General features: G+C 40.2%; 1 protein-coding gene and 1 long non-coding RNA gene across 2 annotated transcripts in view; one reads left to right on the forward strand and one right to left on the reverse strand.

Annotated features, from left to right (window-relative positions):
- The window catches only part of nrn1la (neuritin 1-like a), a 99,508-nt gene that overhangs the window by 50,889 nt on the left and 27,470 nt on the right, over positions 1-21,149 (reverse strand). The window lies entirely within an intron of this gene.
- On the forward strand, positions 2,727-19,158 carry LOC116057522. Its single transcript, XR_004106841.1, has 3 exons — positions 2,727-2,881; positions 6,654-6,655; positions 19,148-19,158. It is a non-coding gene; the product is annotated as an uncharacterized LOC116057522 (long non-coding RNA).

Consider the following 21,149-nt stretch of genomic DNA (forward strand, 5'->3'; position numbering starts at 1 on the left):
ATAATCCATCCTAGTTGGATATTTAATTTTCATTTTTAGCATCGCTAACTTCTTATGAATGACGATTAAATATAAACTAGGCTACTGGATGTGGACTAAGCAAAATATGGTGCTAAAATAGGTCTTTAATACACATAAGCCTGGTGTATCACACGGAAGGAAGGCATGTCTTCCCTTTTTATTTAATATGACTGTTTGCAGTTACATACCTGCCAATGTATCCTGAGGATGGACATTTTCGACATTGATAGCATTTTGGCCGCTGGTAAACATTCTTTGCTTTGCATGGTTATGTTTGAACCCTTCTCAGATTTTTGTATGAAATGTTTTTTTATATTTACAGCACTGGAACACAATTTTATCTGAGGCCATAGTGGCAACTCTCAGACAGCTTGAGAGGCAATTGTCAGACAGGTGGAACTGCAAATTCAAACAGGACAACCAATCAAAAGCATCAGAATAGCATCAAACTTTACTAAACGGCTGTGGCTGGAAATGGCAAAAGAAGAAATTCTGCACATGAAAAACATGAAAAGCAACAAAATAATATTATTCAACATATAGCCTAGATTTTTACAGAAAATATTCAGATATAACTGCCAATGTAATCATGAATATTTTCATAGGTAACTGTAATTGTGTGTCTGATTCTTCTTCTTCTTTCTTTGGTCGGCTTTAACTTCTGCATTTGTTGTGCTACAAAAAACATTCAAATATCAAAATGTTCAGCTCTTCAAGCACATGATGGGATTTTTCAACTTTTTTTCTGCTATTTATACTTTTTAAAATATTAAGCTTTTTTCAATTTTATTTTACATTAAAGTCAATGAAGCAATCTTCAAATCCTCTTCAGGCTTCTTCATTTTTGAAATGCTACTCCTCCCACATACTTTTACCTACAAACGTTATTCAAAGTTTAAACTTTTCACAAAAGCTTTAGCTATTACAGTTGTATTCAGCTTCATGATATCTTTTACAGTTTTTGTGGTATCACTGTTTAAGTTTAGTGTTTCATTCAGGCTTTTTTGTGCTTATAATGGAGTGAGTATTGCATGACTTAGTGGGTGATGACATCACTAGAGTTATTGTTATTTAGCTTAATCCAGTCTTGAGCACAAACCCTTTTTTAAACTGTGATATCCACACAAAAAACATGCAGCTTCAGCAAAGTCTTGGGATGCTCAAAGTGAAGAGATTTCAGGAATACGGTTTAAGGTTTTTGACTGGGAAGCAAGGAAACCAGCGGTGTGCTGCCAATCATTCTCTGAGATTTTATCTTTCCCATGGGTCACTTAGCTATCACTAACACAACCATCTAATGAGCGAGACCTGCTGTTTTTTCAACCATGACAAAGCACTTTCGTCCATCTGTCTGTCTGTCTTTCTGTCTGTCTCTCTGTCTGTCTGTCTGTCTGCCTGCCTGCCTGCCTGCATCTCTTTCTCTGACTGCATTCAAACCTAAAATTTGCCACATCTTTTATCGAGTTTTATACAACTTGGAAATTATATTCGTACTTACTGAAAATATTGAATATATTCATTAAAATTAAAGCCGGCAATTCAGTTAAGCATCAGCTTTTACAAAAACGTTCATACAATGTTAGTATTATTCAACTTTTTAAAGACATTCATATTAATTAGAACCATTTCCACTATTGCACATTTTCCTACAACTTCACCTTTTTCTATTCTCACTGCTTTACTTTCTCCTTACGCATTAAAGCCAGCAATTATTTTGTAATAAAATTTTGTAACACCATTACATGTAACTTCCCAACGCTGTTTAGAATCAGCTTTGCAGTTTTGTTGAATTTAGCATAATAAAGCTAACTACAATAACGATTGCTCGTTGCTACGGCTGCTAATGCTTGCATGGCTAATTTGCAGCCTGAACTGTGCTCTCTGGCCCTTTATCTCTTGAGAAGGGGCACAAGCTCATGCAGGTCATTGGGTACCACCTTGAGGCCGCAGATGCACATGGAATACACACACACACACACACACACACACACACAGAGCAATTACACATAATGTTAAAAAGACCCAGGACTGGCGGTAACAAGACCCGACCTAGACCTAGTTGACTGTATACGCAAACTGTGGATCCGAACGGGTCCCGGGTCTGGTCTCGGTTAGTGTTTGGGTAGAATATTATGTATTGCTATAGTTAATCTACCGAAATATTTCTGGGAAGCAACTCAAAGCTACTCTTAACTTGGTTCTCCTGACAGAACACCACTGTTGAATTTCAGCATGCACGTTTTGTTCATCATAACATTGTTGACACAGAGCAGCTTATATTGGAAGTGAGAGCAACAAGTTGGCGGACTGCCGAGTGTTTGAATGCCGTCATTGTGCCATCACAGTGTGTGTGTGCAAAGCCCCGCCCTCTGTGAAACACAGATCAAAGGACAGCAAAATGCAGTAAATACTCTCACACTGAGCTAAAATTAAACAACTGCACATAAATGAGCTCAATACAATAATAAGTTTAATTTTTTAAGAGTCCTGTTGGGTGGTAAGGGAAACACTGCTTGATATGCAAGGCATTACAAGGTCACATTTGAGTTGTTGTGCACTACCACTGGTAAGAGCCTCAGATCAGTGACTTCTGGCTGTTAAGGTTAGCATTTAGCTCAAAGTATCGACTGTCATGCAGTAGTCTTGGAAATCAAATCAACTAATAATTAAAGGCAGCGCCGGTAATGTTAAAAAGCTAGCTGCCTTTGACACAGTGAACCACCAGATCCTCATTTCGACACTCCAGGATCTGGGTGTCTCAGGCCCTGCACTCTCCTTGCTCACATCTTACCTGGCAGACCGCACCTACCGGGTAACTTGGAGAAGATCTATCTCAGAACCTTGCCCACTCAAAACTGGGGTTCTTCAGGGATCAGTACTGGGTCCCCTCCTCTTTTCTTTGTACACCAACTCTCTCGGGTCATTCACTCGCACGGCTTTTCTTGTCACAACTACGCAGATGACACCCAACTAATTCTCTCCTTTCCGGAGTCTGAAACGCAAGTAGCAGCCTGTATCTCGGCCTGCCGGACTGACATTTCTTCTTGGATGGCCACACACCATCCACCATCTGAAACTCAACCTTGACAAGACTGAGCTCCTTTTCCTTCCAGGGATGAGCTCTCCTACCCAGGACCTTACTATAACAATTGACAACTATGTGGTAGTCCCCACGCAGACTGCTAGAAACCTGGGTGTGACACTTGACAAACAACTCTCCTTCACTGCCAACATTGCTGCAACTACCCGATTGTATAGATACATGCTGCATAATATCAGAAGGATACGTCCCCTTCTAACGCAGAAGGCGGCTCAGGTTCTGGTTCAGGCTCTAGTCATCTCACGTCTAGACTACTAACTCCCTCCTGGCTGGCCTGCCTGCATGTGCCATCTGGCCCCTGCAGCTCATTCAGAACGCAGCAGCTCGACTTGTCTTCAACCACCCCTAGCTAGCAAGATTTGAAAGTAGCAACTCCTTGGGACTCCGTCTAGCACCTCCCTCTGCCCTTGGGGCTCCGACCAACACACAGACGTGCACGAGCCCCGCTGCGTTGCTGCTTCAGAGCAGAGCGGTGAAAGGGCCACAATTTGACTTCATATCTCATTCACTAGTAAGCAAACACCTAATATTATCATACCAAATGTTTAAAACTAACCTGACTACTGTTAGCAATGCGGCGACAACACCCATTGAGTTCAGGCTGGTAGATGGGAGGGGTAGGGTATGCACAGCTGGAGGCATTTCATTGGTTCTTTCCAAGAGGACCACGAGGCAGTGTTTAGTGGATGTTTTTACAGGATTACAGCAGCTACAGAATACGGATCTTTTTCACTCCTTTTTCAGAGCCCATAAATTATTTATTGCTGGCAGGGTGTAAAGACCATTTCGAACAATATATATAAAAAAAAGTGTATATTGGAAATAGTTACCAACCCTGCCTTTAATGTCGAAGCATATACAGTATATAAGACTAGCTGAAAATCTTTATCCAATTTTCACCAAAAATATTATTACTAATGTAATCAGCAGGTAGTATTACTTTGTCACAATTTGGCCAATTTATACCAATAAGCCATTAGCAAATATCTGTAGAATTTACTGCACTCGCAGACTAAACCAGCTCTGATCTTAATACGTTTGGTGCATTAGATAGTTGGCAGGAGCGAAATGTTTAATACCAACTACGCTGACGAGCACAACTTTCCCTCTAAAGCAGAGATGAAATGAAACAAGTCTCAGAGTTTATGCAGGGCTTTTAAGTCTGATAAGGCTTGTGATCAGTGATTAAATTGGCTTAATAGCAGAGAGGTCTGACCATGTGCGGGTGCGTTCTCTGGTTTGATATTAATTGGTCAAATTGGAGCTTGTTGCGGTATTTTTCACTCTCCACCATCGTTCTATTCCAGGGCAGGTGCTCATATAGGAAAAGTATTTCAAAGAAAAACTTGTCTTTTATGCCTCATATCAATCCTCTTCTCATCTCTCAATAAGCACATGCCTTCCATTCTTTCCACCTCTGGATGATCTTGGAGCTGTGTTAAAGGTAAAGGATGGAACAATAAAGTATTAGAAACTGTTTTGGCTACTACTGGTGACAAGTGACTTTAGGTGAATGAATAATCATCGATACACCACACATTTCAGGTCACAGTTGGAGTTTATCCTAAGAGCAGCTGGAACACACAGGCTACATTCACCTTGCAGTTAAATATGGCTGTTTCTCTTATTCTCCTCATGGGACACTTAAATCCTTTACACATGCTAATGAGCCAGTGAGACAACCTATTCTACTATCAGAGCATTCATGAAGTGCTGATTCAGATCATTTCTGCACCAGAGGAGCACCAGACTAGTAGCTAAACATGTTGTTATATGACATAGGCCTACGCAAAGCCATTTTCCACTTATATGTGGAGAATAAGTCAAAAGAAATGCAAAGGTTGTCAGGTTTAAGGTGAAGCAATAAATTACAAACAAGACAATTACCATCTTTGGTCTGTAATAAATGTTGCTATGGTTACAGCATTCTATGGTTAAACTGAATACGCTATGTCAGCAGAAAATCCTCTTTGTGTATGCCATTGTATTTGTTTTCTCCGTGCTCCACAGCAACATTTCCTCAAAAAATCTATTTAGCTCTACACCAGGTACTCAGACCTGCTAGTGTAACCAGTGTAATAAAATGGATTACCTGCTCTTAAAACTAGCATATACTATACACTTTACAATAACTGCAAAAAGGTCAAACAGAATATAAAAGCTGGCTAATGGCATCACATATTCAGACACACAGTGCCTGGTTCCTGCTGTCCACTGTGTAGAACTGTGTGCTTCTCTAGGCTTTAAATCTCTGAACAAACTGACAGGTTCAGTTCCATTAATTGGTTGGTTAATGCTGTCAATCAATATTTTTCGGAACAGAAGACTGATATGTTCATTGCTGTGGCTTATCCCAACCCCTTTCTGGTCCACTGGCAATGAATTTACACTCAGCTTTGCTACTGTTTGGTGCTTGTTGTGCAAAAGAGGTGTTATTCACAGTAATCACAGGAGACTGACTAAGGTAACTGTCTGCCTGCTAAACAAGATAGCTCATTTCACTCAATTCTACCATAATATCTAAAACACAGGGGCACCTGGGTTGCGAACTTGGTAGAGCAGGCGCACATATGCAGAGGCTCAGTCCTCAATGCAGCAGCTCAGGGTTCGAGTCAGACCTGCGGCCATTTGCTGCATGTCTTCTCTCTTTCCTGTCTACAGCTCTCCTGTCTATTAAAGGCTAAAATGTCCAAAAAAACATATTGTAGTTCACTTTCATATACAGAAGTTATCCGTCCCAATCAATGAATGCATTTCTGCTACTTCAATCAACACTCAAAATTTGCACCTCAACTGCAAGATCTTCTATTTAGCTTATATTATTGGTTTGTTTTTAGGACGGGCAGTGCTGTAGGTGGTTTGTATTTTGTAGGGGGAAATCAGTCTTACTGATGTGCTGACAAAATAGTAGTTGTAGTTTGATGCATTCTTTTCACTGCAAAACCGCCACACGCTCTTGCTGAAGACATGGGCGAAAAACAAGTTGGTTGATTCAGAAAACGTGTTTTTGTGTTTGTGTTTTCTGCAGATACAAGACTTATTGTCTCCAACTGGAGTTGTGCTTAGTTTAGTTTATTTGAAAAAGGACAGTGCAAATTAATAAATGCACATGGAAAAAGAAATTAGCCAAGAGTCTATTATATATTATCTGCTTTCCCTGGCCAAGGTGTTACAAACGGCTTCCTAAAATACATCAAAGCAAAAACAAAAACAGGGCATGCAGTTTAAAAGGCTTCCTAAAATACATCAGAGCAAAATTGAAAACAGGTCATGCAGTTTAAAGATTGGAAAAGGTCACACAGTTTTTAAAAGCAGTAGTAGCAATAGTGAAATATAAAAACCTTGCAAACAGGTAGGACATATATGTAGATAGCAGCAGCAAAAAGAAAGTTTAGTGCTGACATGTGTATGTATTATTCATCCATTGTTGTATTGGTTACTGAAAGATATGTAAGTAAATATATACTGTATATATCACTCTCTTGAACTTTTGACAGAACAGGCTGACTGGCTAAAGGTACGTTTCCAATAGGAGTAGTTCAATCTCCTGTTATAGAACTCTTAGTAACACAAGTACTGGTTTCTTCTGTTGATATAGGCTTCAAGTGGTGGTTGAGCTAAGTCATGGATGACTTTGTATACCAAGCACAAGTTTGCATATTTTATGAGGTCACCCCCTTAAAATCTGATATTCTTTTAGAATTGGGAAGGGATGGAAGTGCTTTGTTTTTTTATCTAATATTTTGAGCGCTTGTTTGTGTAGTGATTTGAGTGGTTTCAGCATATGGTTGGCCTGTGACCAGCTTGTTAAACAGTAATTCAGAATAGTGAAAATCAGAATAGTGAAAATCACACTTTTATTTTTTTTGTGAATTAAAGAAGAGGTTAGAGTCAATAAACAGCGCAAAATTCACTTACAACCTGTAATTGTTTACTTGCTACAAGTACCTCTTGTAGGTCTATTGCAGAAGAATGTGCTGACTGTTTTAGACACATTTAGTTGGAGGCAGCAGTTTTCTTCCACTTCATCTTGAGGACAAACAAATTGAAGGCCATTGATGTGTAGACTGAACAGGAGTGGACCAAGAATAGAGCCTTGTGGGACACCAGTAGGCAACTGTAATGACTTGGATTAATGATTATTTGGAGACTGATTGAGCCCGGTTATGGTTTGATTGTACCCATTTCACTGCACAATTAGAGAAGTTAAATTTGGATAGCTTGGCGAGGAGAACTTTGTGATTGACGTTGCCAAAGCTTTTCTGTGGTCACGAAATATGGATTTTATCTTCTCTAAAAAGAGACAATTAGCCATCTCTGTTGAGTGTTTGGCTCTAAAGCCAAATTGCATGGGGTGCAGAGACGCAGAGCTGTTACTGAGATGGAATATGATCTGCTTAGCTACCTATTTCTCAGCAACCTTGGATACTATCAGGGGAATGTTGATTGGCCTAAAATTACATATGGAAAGTGGGTCACCAGATTTGAAGATTGAAGTGATAATAGCAGATTTCAAAGCATTTGGGAACTGGCCAAGGTATGTTGGAAGGTTAATGATAGAAGTAATTGGATTAATTAGTGCTGAATTAAGATCTTTGAGCATAGTTGTATCCATCCCAAAAACATATTTTGCTATTTCAACTGAGTCCCTTGAAAGGTTTACATTTTGGTTAATTTTAAATATTTTTTTCTAGTATTGTGGTGTTGTCCTGTCAGCTTTTTAAACTGATTCCAGATCATTTTTTACATGTCCTCTGGTCTCATCACTGGTCAATCACTTGCAAAGTCATGACACCCAAATAAACAACAGTGCAAGTACAGCATTTTCTCTTCAGGCAGAGTGACAAACAGGGACGAAAGCCCAGTGTTGCCAACTTAGCGACTTTGTCGCTAGATTTAAAAGAAAAGAAAAGACGCCAGTGTTTTCCGGCAAGCACGCAAGGTCTTTCTCTCTTGTGGCTGCCAAAACAGTCACCTCTCTCTTCTATTCTGTGACTGAGGAGCAGTCCCCCCCTTCCTTATCTGCTCTCTCCTCAATGCGCAGCAGCACAGCGGTGGTTAGCTAGCAAATAAGCCCACTGACGCCAACATTACTGTTCATATTTTGGCACAATCTTTATGTGAATCGACCTAGCCATATTTTCTTTGTAAATACTACAGTAAGTGATACAGTTCAGTTTAAATGTTAACCTAAACTAACTTTGGCCAAGAAAAAGCAAAGGCTGAGTTTCCTTGATTTACCGGTTTGTTATGCTTGCTTCTAAGTTTCATACTATGTTGAATGTGTTTAGAATATGGGCTCAAGTATGATGCCATTAATTATTACTATGCTTTCTTACATTTTTATGCTGCTATACCCTGCCTTGTCTTTAATAAATGAAACTGAACATTGTTGGACTGGTTACAAATGGGCTAGTATTAGGCTATAATACTAATCTAATTTTTGCTTAAATTTTTTTTCTTCGAAAGTATGTGTTTCTTTGATTACCAAGCCCCTGGATGGATTAAAATTACAATGACGGCTCATTGTAATGGCTTGTTTGGTCTTAAATTTAATTTAAAGTGGTATTAAAAATATCTTTAATGTAACTTGTTTATATCTGTAGACACCCTAAATAACTTCTTTGAATAAAAAAAAATATGAATTGAAATTTAGCCCAACATTTACTGGCCTGCAGAAGTTAGGCAGAAACTAGTTAATTAAGCTGTAACAACTCACTCCAATTTAGTGGTCTGATCAGCAGAGGTTGGACAGAAACTAGTTGGAAGTTAAAGCTATAGTGTGTAGTTTCTGTCTCCCCCATGAGGAATTCTAAGTGATGACAACAACACTGTCGTTGCATCCACGACGCAAGCCTTAGGCCGGCTTCACATTGGCTGCGTGGCGTGAGCGTGTCAGCTGTGTGGCATGTCCGTTATCTCGGCTCCCATGTTAACAGGTTAGAGCTTGCACACTGCCTGCATGACACGCACGTCTCAGGCGTGTCTCAGGCGTGGCTCGAGCCGCGCAGAAAACGCGTGCATGCTACAAATAGGACCGATGCCTATTTTTCACGCGACACGCAAGCGTGTTGGAAGCGTTTCCAAGCAAAATAGAATACAAAAAGATGTTTATGTGTCATTTTGACATGAATACATATTCATAAATGACATTTTGATGTTTGAAAGTCTCTAGGTTTTGACATAAATGTAGATATAAATGTAATTTAAAAAAATAATAATAAATAATTATCGATTTTCAAATATTGCACCTGTCAATACAAAAAGAAATATTCTGTAGCCTATTTTGCCGTCAATACTGCCGACGTTGTCTTTGCTGTAATCAAATCAGTATATATTTATGTTGTAGCAATGGGAAACATACATGTGTACAGACAAGGCTAGCAGCAGCAGCGCTGCATCAGACACATTTCTGGTGTGAAAAGACATAGAAAAATCCACGCAGACGCCACGCAACTGACACGCAACAGAAACGCCATGCTCACACCACGCAGGCAGAGTGTGTGGCCGGCCTTAGATGATCACTCATTCAGGGCATGAAGTTAACTTTTTTGACCACCAGCCACTGTGGCAGGTGGATTTTTAAATCCACCTGCCACAGGGACTTTTTACCAGCCAGTTTTTTTTTTGCGTCATAAAGGTGAAAAACAGGAATTGCTGTGTCTCTATGATCCTGTCCTGTCCTGTTGATGGTAGCCTACTCGTGAACATTGTGCCGTCATCACGTGCTGTAGTAGGGGGGCCCGCCTTGATAATCCTGCATAGGGGCCCGGTGTTGGCTTGTTATGCCACTGCATATAAGAGATGACTGACAAAATCAGGAGTAGCCTACGCCACCACAACAACAACAAAACACTGATGAATGCGCACCATAACACATGCATGTTTTTTGTATAGTTCTTAAAAATAAAAAAATAAATAAAAAATAAATAAAAAGGAAACTTGTTTTGGGGAGAATAATACTTATTACTATTAATTAATTACTCTGGGCTGAGATTTTCTAGTAACCTTACCAAAAAGGCTCAGGATGCTGCAAATGTTGGTAAAATATGAAAAAGGCTGGTGGATTTAAGACACAAAATAATTTATTGGATGAATCAAATATGAACATATCTGTCATTGTCAGTGGCTTGTTGATCTTTACATTGTTAGTTAATTTCCTATCCTGGCCTGGGACACACATTCATACGGTTTAATAAAGTACTTATTGGACTTTAACTTATCATTGCACTTACAATAACGTAGCTGTCCTCAATTTAGGTCATCGTGTACATCTCATCTGCGTTTTTTCCTGCATCCACCGTGTGCGTTTGTGTGTGTGTCTGTGCATGCGTGTGTTTGTGTGTGTGTCTGTGTGTGTGTTTGTGTGTGATTGTGTGTGCGCGTCAGTCGCGGGGGAAACGGAGCAGCCCCGCCCGCTGCAGAGAGCCGACAATTAGAAACACCAACGCTGACTTTAGAGTGAAAAATCGTTACAGCATACATTAATGTTAAAATGTCTACAGGTTGGCAGGACGGTCTGAAATGTTTTGCACGGTCTTTCGCTGTACGTTTTGTTGGTAAATGTGAGATGTTCGAGTCACACACACGTCTCGTCTTCATATCAGAAACTAGGAAATTAATTTGACCCGTTCTCACTCCCGCTTGGTCAGTGGCTGCACGTGGGATGCTGGGATTGTGTGAGTAATGAAAATGCGATAGGGGGCCCCGGCTGTCAATCAATGTCTTCCAGTGATGCGGGCCCCTGATTGGACCAGGCCCGTAAGCAACCGTGTACCCTGCTTACCGATAGTTACGAGTCTGAATCACTCAATTCTCATTGGCTACCCGCCAATGTGGCAGGTAGATTGACAGTTTCACCCGCCAATCACAAAAGTTACCCGCATTTGGCGGGTGGGCGGGTGCCAATTTCATGCCCTGCACTCATTTGGCAATGGCTATTTGCACACTATAGCTTTAATCCGGAAAATATGCTAGCTCAGCGGACAGCGGCTCAGTGCAGCTCGTTCTTCAGAGGAAGGCCGTTAAATGAGCATTCTAATGTTGATTTAGAATTTGAACGTTAACCTTATGAATGAAGCTTCGAAGCTTTGAACTATTCGGTACGGCCCTATTGGTAACTGTGACTGTTTTGATTGAAAATAAGCATTATGCATTGGACATATTGCTGTGCATTGTTACTGCTGCTGCTATGCTCTTTAAGATGCGTTCTAAAAATAGATTTTCCTCCATGAGTAATCGATTCCCCCTCAAGTAATTCATTCGATCCCTGGATCTTGGAAAAAATTACTCGTGCCCATCCCTACAAGACAACATGTGGTTAGATAGATAGATAGATAGATAGCCACATTGACTATCTATCTTTCTATCTAGCCGTTTATTCATTCATTATGTTCAAACTATTCCTCCATACGGAGGCTGGGTCCACAAAGTCATTCATTTTCAATGAAGCATGTTCACAAAGTGTCCCTTGATGAGGTCACAGGCAAGGATTTCTGGCCCCTTTTACACAGAAAAGTTGAGATTTCTGTAGTTACAAAAGCAGTGCTCCTGGTCTCTGAGCCATTAACACTGCACTGTGCTGCATTAGTACTGCAACATTTTCCAAACTCTCTGCTTTTACTCTGTGTTTCTCTCAGTTCGCAAAGCAAATATGCTGCCCAGAGGCCTTGTCCATCCTCTCCATTCCAAAGAACAAGATGCCGTTGGGATGCCAGTCAACTGACTGAGGTGAAATAACTGCAGCACAGTGCTGTAGTGTTCAGTGAGTGCATGTTGCTGATGGTATACTGTGTCTCTACCAGGTGATACAGTATATGTCTGTGGCTTTGGATCAATAAAGGAGTGTAAACTGCTGGATTAAGTGGAGAGAGGAAAATCCTCTACCACAGCACTTCTCCATGTCTCCCTTTTCTTTTGTTCATTCAGAAAATGTAAATGTGTTCAATTATTTCATGTAACCTACTTGTTTATTGTTTAATTTATTCTCTAATTCATGTGCATACTCGCTCATTCACAACACCAGCATCCTGTACTGTATATCCTTCTATCGCTGGATGGAATCCCAATTTAGTGTGGGATTTACAGAGTTAAACCTGTGTAATAAGGCTCTGTCTTGGCTTTAAGTTGCTGGTGCATAGCCAATTACATTGACTGACTGCCAAATCTATATTTCCCACTGACAAACAAACATCGAGACTGTGATTAAGGTGGGTTGAAGCCCAGACAAGCCGGCACCACTGCTAACAAAGTTGGACAGATCAGAGAGAGTCTCAATTGAACACCAGCCGATACTGGTGGATTTTGGCAGAGTGACTGTCTCAATCAGATACTCTGGCAGATAACCCACTAACAAAATGTAAAAATGTGGCTGATTAAATTAGGGCTGCAACAACGAATCGATAAAATCGATAAAATTCGATTATTAAAAAAGTTGGCAATGAATTTCATTATCAACTATTATATTGTCGCGCGACACTCCACTCAGTTGCGGAGATAAAAGCAATTGAGTTGAGTGCCGTGCGGAGCGGCGCGGAGCGAAAGAAAAAAAAAAAAGAGCAGAGCGGGGGTAGAGGAAATACGGAGAGAGACCGGAGAGACCCGTAACGTTGTTCTGAAACACACGGCGGAGGCAGAGAAATCAGTACGACCTAAGTCATCCAACGTGTGGGCATTTCACACTAAATAAATCGAAAATGTGTTAATCGCAAGATAAGCAAAAGCGACACGGCATGGCACAGGCGCACCACGGTGATGATTCAGCACCTAAAACGTAAACATGTTCGAGTCCTTGATGAGGAGGAAGAGAGTTCAACAGCAGGGTAAAGTCACTACAGAATCCTACTTTTGTTCCGTTTTGAAGTGAGGAACGTAACGTCCCTCTTCTGGTGCTGGTGTGGTATTTACTCGTTATCCAGCTGACTAGCATGACAAGCTAGCGTTAGCTCGTTAATAACAGTAGTAAAGCACGCAGGACTAAAGACACGTTTTTATTCACTCGCCTTTTTTGGCCCATAAATTTTTCAATCTAATCATATATTATGTGCTTTGTCCCATATCAGTTATTGTTGTTCTTTTATAGCACTTGGTCATCTTAAGCTGTGTTTAAATGTGGTGTACAAATGAACTTAACTTGCACTTACTACAATGATGGTAATAATTTAATGAATAAGCTTCAAGTGAACGTGTGTGTGTGTGTGTGTGTGTGTGTGTGTGTGTGTGTGTGTGTGTGTGTGTGTGGTCTGTATCTGCTCTTTGGGTTACTTACCTTTACACAACTATTAACTAAAACAACATGTATGTTTGTATTGAGTTGATGTAAATTAAAGTTTTTTTGTTTTTTGTTTTTTTATCCGATTCATCGATTAATCGAAAAAATAATCGACAGATTAATCGATTATTAAAAGAATCGTTAGTTGCAGCCCTAGATTAAATATACTGTTCCGGTATAACTTGTGAACAAGTAGTGAAGTTCAACCACAGATACTTTTAAAAACATTTTTACACCCAATATACACACACAGTGTTGTACATGTTCCTCAATTAACTATGACCTTCAGTTAGTCATGAAAAAGCAAATGACCACCCTCAGAGCAGTATTACTTTGCACCTGGTTTTGATTTACTTTTGATGAATATTTATGTTTTAGTCACATTTTAGCCATTTGATCATTGTTAGTTTTAATCACAGAAAATACGTTTTTTTTCAATAAAATGTAATTAAATGTCTTTTTCATGTCTAATAAGCGTTTTGAGGTTACAGCTGCTCAGAATAAGAAAAGGATTTGTTGCCAAGTAAGTAACACTTCCGCTCATTTCGGTGGATATTACGGTTAAATTTAGTCCACAAAATATAAGCGTTTTGCCACAACGAAAGTTAACATTAGGCACCAAAACGACGAGTTAAGATTAGGAAAAAGATTGTGGTTTGTATAAGTAACAGTAAACATACAGTATTGTTAAAAATGTACCTCTGCTGGAAATATATGCCAAAAAGAATTCCACAATAAAACCTGAAAGTAAAAATGTAGGCAGGTGTTTTCTCCACTAAATATCCAGTGTTATTTCATTACACAGAGTAGCATAGTATAATAAAGTTGGACAGGAACACATCAGACTTTCCGCATTTTTGGAAATATGCTGAGTTACTTCAATGAATATGTATAAGGCTCAGTTTGAACTGCCGCAGCACATGTGTAAAGTGAATTCCTCCAGAGACTACTCTGATGGGTACAACCTCACTCTCTCACAAGACGATCTAACGTAGGCAATCCTCTGAGTCGGAGCGACTGATGCACTTATCTGAGAAAGAGAAAGAGAGGAAGATGAAGAATTTTAAGAGAGGAAAAAAAATGAGAGGCAAGTTAGAGGAGGCTCCTGGGAAAGTTGGGACAATGGAGTGAGAAAGAAAGGTTGGTGAGGAGAGTAAAGAGGACAGAGGAGGGGGGGAGGTAGTAGTGGTGGTGAAAAAGAAGAAGTGGGGCGAAAAGGGACACCTTGAGAAGGAGAAAAAAGAGGAGTAAATGGCAGACTGTGGGGAGAGTGTGAAGTTGAAATGCAGCTACTTAAAATGTGTAAGTGTTCTGTCTGGAAGTTAGTTGAACTGTTCTGAGTTACAGCTGTGAGGGATGAGGAAAAGTGCAAAAAGGCAGAGAGAAAGTAGATAAAAAAATGATGGAGACAGAAAGCAACGAGAGAGCTCTAGTTAAATATACAGAAAATGAGACAGAAACAAAGTTGTTCTGCTGTGGTAAATATCTGTCACTCTTCTATAAAACAAAGAAAGCAGCAATGTGTGGTCATGATTGTTCTTAGTGATTTCCCTACTGGTCGCTTTCTCACACACACACACACACACACACACACACACACGCCATTGTAAGTAGAGAAAATACACAATCCTGCCTTAGTTTCATCCCCCTCAGTGCAACGCTGGGGTGATTAAAAAGCCCTATGAACAAATGGCATTCCTTGAGGAATGTCTGCTCACCTTTTAAAAAGTGTCTGTGTGTGCATGCGTGTGTGTGTGTGTGTTTGAGCAAAGTGGTTGGGGATCCTCCAGGCGTTCAAAAGCTGAATGCGTCCCTTACCGTACACACACACCTCAGTGACTGTTGCACCTCAGGAGGTGGAGGATCTAATCACTTTGGCAGGAAGCTTTTAACATCAGCGCCAGTGTTTTATTCAGCAGCCTTTACTCCCATCAGCTACTCTGCGTGTCAGGATGGAGCCTGACAATAAAACAAATGTACCTGGCCACAAGAGACGAGATAGGGAAGCCATAAGAAGAAGTTTTCTTCCAAAATCACATAAAAACGTCAGTTTTCTTTTGGCAGAAGTATCTCATCATGGAATATAGATGATTTTCAATGCTTACAAGTAAAAACATTTTTGATTGAAATATAAAATACAAAATTCAGTGGTGTGTTGAAGTGCACATCTTTGCATTTGTACCTGTTTGGACTTCACAACCCTCATTTGCTTGTCCTCTGTCTTTGGTTAGTTTAGATGCAGCTGCCAGGTAATTAAAAACAAATTAGAGTGAACTTTTCCCTCCAACTCATTCCAGCCGTTTTTGGATGTCTTATCGGACGACTTTGTCAGCTCCGTAGGCGTTTAAGTGCAACCCGCTAAGCAATAAACTTGATAACTCATGGTAACGTAAAAATACTGGCTTCCCTGTTGTGACTGACTCTACCTCTAGGAAGTCCATTTGGCAAGACCCAACACCAAGTTACTGTCTGTGAGCAAAGTCCATTCAGTTTAGCAAGATTTTTGTTTTTATTCCTTCATGCAACCACCGAGATAATTATCTTGTTTATAATCTGCTGTCTGTGACCATTTCTGATTCTACTCAAAGCTCATTCAAATGTAGCTGTCTTCCAAAAATAATTATCACAGTTTCTGTCAAAATTATGCACGGTTACAATGTGTGCTTTATTCATAAGTGCCCATGCAGCGTTATGAGGTGTTGTGTGCAAGAATACACAACACTACAAAACAGCTTATCAGAGAGCACTGAAATTGCACAAATAATGCTCAGACTGCACACAGAGGAAATCTCATTTGTCGCTACACAGAACAGATTTAGTTTATGTGACAACTAGGCAAAGTGGCTTTTCACATAAAAAAAACGTATATGAACTTCGCTGTTGCTGAATCATTTTCACAGCTAACATTGAAGCATAAGTGACTTAATAATGTATAGTAATAGTGACTTTCATAATGTTCAGTCAACAAATGTTACAGAGCATATAGTAGAGTTGTTTTATCTTACAGTAATGTAAATGTCATCAACAAGCCAGGCAATGTCCATCCATCCATTTTTGTCACTTCAGCTGAGTTTATGCTTGACGCAAAGGGTTAACATAGGTTTAGATCCAGATTTCGCAACGCAACACTGGACTGATGAATCATTTGTGGTTAGGCAGTTTCCTGCTTTAATATATTTCAAAGTATATATATTGGAATTCTTTCATTTACTTTGTGAAACAAAGTGACATGGTAGTAGTCGTAGGTACTCCAGGTAACTACAGCAACCATTACCATACCATTAAATATGATCACATAACACCCATTCTGGCCTCTTTTCACTGACTCCCAGTGCAAGCTAGAGATGATTTTAAGGTTCTTCTTTAAACATACAAGGCCCTGCATGGACTCGCACCACCTTATTTACATCATATACACCGGCACGCTCTCTTCGCTCCCTTGATGCTGGTCTCCTGGTCATTCCCCTAGGACTGGGGTAAAAAATCAGCCCTGGACTTTTGAAACCCAGACCAACCCACCACAATTGGCCAGACACCAACCACCCTTGCACTCCTCTTCAACATGTACATACCAGCAGGGTTCAACATTAGCACCATTTACCAGCTGGTAAATGGTGCAAGTGGCTGGTAGATTTGCTTGACTCACTAGCCAAAAAAAAGTTTTAACATTCACTAGCTATTTGGCTGGTGGACAAAAAGTTAATTTTAAACCCTGCATACCAGCCCCTAATACTCTCACTTAGCTGAGTAGTAGGCTAAGTAAGAAAGTATGATAATATACTCACCTAGTAAAAAAAGGCTGCCTGGCTCCTGATGGCAAGATGGCTAAAGGGGGGAGCATGGCTGTCATCAAGATGTCTTGTATAACGTTAGTTAACAAGTGATAAGTCTGTAAGTTAAACTAAAGCTGCATTTTGTACACAGTATGCAGCTTGTGTCAGTGCTCGAATTACGTGGGAGCCAGAGGGAGCCGAGCTCCCATAGAGTGAGGACTGGCTCCCATGAAAGCAACAAAGTCAAAAATCTGAGGGGGTCTCTCATATCTGAAGGTGTCTGCCGTATGTGGCATTGTAATTTAATCTTAAACAACGCTCATTATCCATCCCTGTGCGGTCTCTTACCATTAAAGACGTTAAATTAAAATATAAAATATAGGCTACTACGGGACGTAGACCTGAGCCTACCCTACGCTCATGAACGCAGCATGACTGCACTTCACCACCACACCACTAGGCTATGTGAGCAAACCGCATACGATCGATTGGACAGCACTCGCAAGTCCGAAGAAAGACTACATGCATTATGACACTGAGGATATCTGAGACGGTGGTCTGGTTCAAATGAGTTACGTTTTATTTCATTGTGAAATTGAGAATGACACTCAACTAGAGACTAAATCGTTTCGTCTATTTCTTTGTATTGCGAAATTGAAATGAAATATGGACTATTACAATCAATAATATGTTGAAATTAATTAAAAGGAATCCATTTCTGTAAAAAAAAAAAAATCTCTGTCTGTTGTATGCGTGTGTCAAGATAATAGCCTAGGCCTACCGTGCGCATATACTGCGCAAAAGCGCCACTCACGCCTAGACTATTTAATTGTATAGCCTTGTTAGGCTATGTGCGGGGTGTGCCAACTTTTTTTTTATGAAATAGAGAGACCCCCTTAAAGACAAAAAGATAATTCGAGCACTGGCTTGTGTTATAGTGGAATGTGGATAAATCAGAAAGTTATAGTAACTTTCTAGTACTATGTTTGCAAGTGCCTTAGCTTGCTAATACACAGCTAACATTACCTTACTAACAGCTAACGTGTCCTCTCTGGTAGACAAGGGTGCTAAAATAATCATTTGACATGCTTAAATCCCCTTTTTCTAGCTAGCTACTGGCACTTTGTGGACTTATTTTCGCCTTACGGACTTACATGTGCTTTCTCTCTATGGTAGGATAGAAGTGGGCCATAGTGTTAAGTGATTGGCCAGTGTTCAGATGAGAGACAAACCAGTGGGCCAATCATGTGATCTCTCTCCTCTCTGTGGGCCGATCCAAAAGCCCATACAAATAGAAAGAAATCTCCCAGTACTCCCAATGGCCAATCCATGCCTGGTCTCCCACTAAATGTTAAAGAAGCTCACTCATGACATTTTTAAATCTAGATTGAAAACCCACCTCTACTCATTTTACTACAGCCAACCATTACACACCATCCTTTCTGCGTTCTTCACAAACAAACCTTTTTCACTTATTCTCTAATGTTGCTGGTTTTGTATTTATTATTACTGCTGTTAAATTGCTTTGTTGCTGTCTGTTATTTCTGTGTTCCTTTAATTGTAAAGTGCACTGAGACCATGTTTAATGGTGATTTTACACTTTATATAAAATGTGATTGATTGAAATTTGATTGATTAACTACCATTTTTTAGGTTCCTTTCATTCACTGTGATAGATGGCCGGTGAAGGTCAACTTGCTTAATGTTGTTTCACTGTACCAACCAATTTTCTGATATGAACAATAGGTCAAATTATTAAGTTTAACGTGAAAGGTGTCACTTGTTGTTGTGTTGAACCCACAGAGAGTTATCACCTGACTCAGGCACGTAGACAGGGTGGGGGTTCATGTGGTTCACAGCCAAAGGTACATAGTTTAGGTCTGTTTTTTTGTTGTTGTAATAAACAAGTGTCTTTTAAAATACCGACTGCCAATATTTTTAAACCCCCCCCCCCAAATAAAAATTATCTAAACCAAACCGAAGCCCTAATCTTGTCTTCTATCTTCTATCTTCTAACGTCTAATGTATCAACAATCCACGCAACTAACTTTATGCACTCAAAATCAAAAATCTGTGAGGCCAAGGACATCAAAATGAAGTATCTGAACCTCATAATTAAATACAAAATGAGGGAAAAACTTCAAAAAGGTCCACTTTTTGAAAAAAGTTATTTGTCTGTTGTTCCAACCTACTTTAGATGAAATGGGCTGCGTTCTCATGAAAACCACATGATCTATGGTCCAGCTGATGTGTTAGCAGCTCTATTCAAGAATGTTTTTGAAAGAAGTGACTTATATTGATTAGTTAAACATTTAACATACAAATCCAGGCTTCGACCTGTGACCTTACTAATCCTCCTCAGAGTCATTACAGCCACCATACAATTTGTTGACCTTTTCCTTTGAGTATTGATTTTCAATAAGTTAACATTTTTAAGGGAAACGGATGCTGGTTCTAACAGAATATAGATCACAGTGCTAGTTTGTGTCCACTGATGATGAGGAGTTACATTGATCTTCACACTTTCATTTGACTATTTGAAGTTATTGCTGACCAATTGAGACAGAAAGGTTTACAGTGCCATATGTGAAATTGTAACAATTTTTTTAATTTATTGAGGAAATGTGCTCTAAGGCAATCTCTCTCCAGGGCCAAAGAGCTGCCTGCAGCAATGCCAGCAGAATATGGGTGAATGGTAGGACTACGGCTCTGCTGTGGAAATAATCTGACCTACGTGATTGTGAATCTGATAATACCCACACACACACACGCACACACACAACTGACGTTCACAGACCTGCAGCAGAGGCCGCTGGCCACTGGTCGGTGCATTATTCAACCTAAAAGCTTGCTAAGGAGAGCTCACAATGGTGCTGTAATGAAAGATTGATGTGTAAAAAACAGTTTAGTTGGCCTGTGTTATGTAAAGCAATTAAACAGTGGTTGAAAGATGGGCGTATAAAGGCAGAGAGGGAGAGAAGGAGAGAGGAGTTGAGAGGGAATTTCAGCACAGACACGGAACACAAGGCCAAACACACCAACAAGGAGCGTAAGAATGAGAATGAGTGCCAATGAAAAACAAGAGCTTAAAGAGAGGGAGAATCCTAGAAAAACCAGCGAAAATGAAAGAGATGGAGGAGTAAAAGCAAAGCAACTAGACAGAGCGTGAGAGAGTGATCTCTGATGAATTAATACAGTTCTCCTGAGGCTTGAACATCTCCAGATGAGACACAAGTTACAACCTCTCCAGACCAAACACAAGTCAGCAGAACACAGCACATTACAGCGCAGAGACAAACAGCAGCCCAATGCACCTGGCAGAACAGCAGCGTATGGCAAAGAGCAGACCAGTACGAAACACACCATTACGGACCAGCACGGCAGTTGTCATCAAGATGTACAGGGTTTCTGCATGGTCTTTTTTATTTTGAAATTTTAGACTTTTTACCTTAAAAAGTGTTGGGACCACAGAAAGGGGAATTAAACTATCTCTGAAATAAAGGAGACACATGTCCAACTGCAGCCTACAGGCAACTCCACAGCCTGACTGCTTTCTGAGACAAAGAAACATGTGGCTCTCTCAAACAAAGAGAAAGGCCTGTGGTAACTGTAGCAGCCTAAAACGTTCCCACCTCTATGAGAACTCCACGAGGGGAGGGGGTTTCAAACTGCCGGAGGTCTAAAAACTACAGACGTTGTAGTTCACACCTTCTAAAACTATGAATTCCTATTGGCCAGCGGTCCCTGAACACAAGAGGGGGGACCGAGGGGATGAAAAGCCCCGTCACCACTGAATCATTGTCTTTCCACTGTGACATCGGTCACTACAAGGAGGCACAGGGGAACGTTTGTACTGTACTTTAAATAGCTTAGATCCTGGGAAACATGCGTGTTTTCACATCTGCAGAAGAGGAAAACAACGTTTTTCTTCTCAAGTTGTCATAGCTCCCTTCCCGCTGCCTTTGTGAGGGACAAGCTTCTCCGT

The sequence above is a fragment of the Sander lucioperca genome, chromosome 7, assembly GCF_008315115.2.
Source record: "Sander lucioperca isolate FBNREF2018 chromosome 7, SLUC_FBN_1.2, whole genome shotgun sequence".
NCBI classification, from domain to species: domain Eukaryota; kingdom Metazoa; phylum Chordata; class Actinopteri; order Perciformes; family Percidae; genus Sander; species Sander lucioperca.